The 798-nt window shown below is 38.2% G+C and overlaps 1 pseudogene; it reads right to left on the bottom strand.

Annotated features, from left to right (window-relative positions):
- Positions 1-403: 403 nt before the first annotated feature.
- Positions 404-522, bottom strand: LOC134939127 (5S ribosomal RNA; annotated as a pseudogene).
- Between the last annotated feature and the right edge of the window lie 276 nt (positions 523-798).

The raw sequence follows: 798 nt of genomic DNA, 5'->3' as shown, positions 1-798 counted from the left end.
GGTGAAAAATATGTAGATGAATATATAAAGTAGTGCCTAAGTTGATCAAAACTTATTAATAAAGGTACAAGTAAAAGACATGCAAGTATAATCACAATAGTGATAATGGTGGGTAAATACCGATCTAAGTACCTCATAAGTATAGATAAACGGCATAAAAGTATAATTCATAATTGAGATGTCAAATGACTAATGGTAATCTCCTGGTAGAAGCTTTGTTTGCTAAAAAAAAGGTTCTGGATCCCAATAAAAGAGAAGCATTCAAAAGAATTTTGATACCAAAAGGCATTGATGGATAGACAGAAGTGCAGAAACAATTTTTTAAGAATTAAAGGTTTATAGAGAAATAAACAAGGTATAGATGTTGCTCTAACACTTCTGCTGTTTGTGGTCAAAGGTCATATCATTACTGCAGCTGATATTCCCAAGAGGTCACCCTACTATGTACTAATCAGGCTTGTCAACGCTTAGCTTCCAAGATCGGATGAGATTGGGCGTTTCTGCTGAAATATGGCAGTAATTGAAACACTAGGGCACAAATGAGAGAGTGTGATAGGCGGTGAGCAACAAAGGGTACTTCTGCTGTCCAGTTTCTAGCGCAGATTCTCTGTTACTGCGAGCATTGCAGAGAGTGGTCTCGCATCTGGATGAGAGGGTACTGAAATATAAGTAGAATAAATAAAGAAATAGGGAGGGGACCCCGCCTTCTGCTGTCCACTGTCTTATGAATTTATAGCGGACAGTGGATGAGAGAGGTAGGTTAGGCTCACCTATTGAAAAGAAAAGGGGGTTGATGGT

The sequence above is a fragment of the Pseudophryne corroboree genome, chromosome 6, assembly GCF_028390025.1.
Source record: "Pseudophryne corroboree isolate aPseCor3 chromosome 6, aPseCor3.hap2, whole genome shotgun sequence".
Lineage (NCBI taxonomy): Eukaryota > Metazoa > Chordata > Amphibia > Anura > Myobatrachidae > Pseudophryne > Pseudophryne corroboree.
This window is presented reverse-complemented; position numbering and strand designations above follow the sequence as displayed.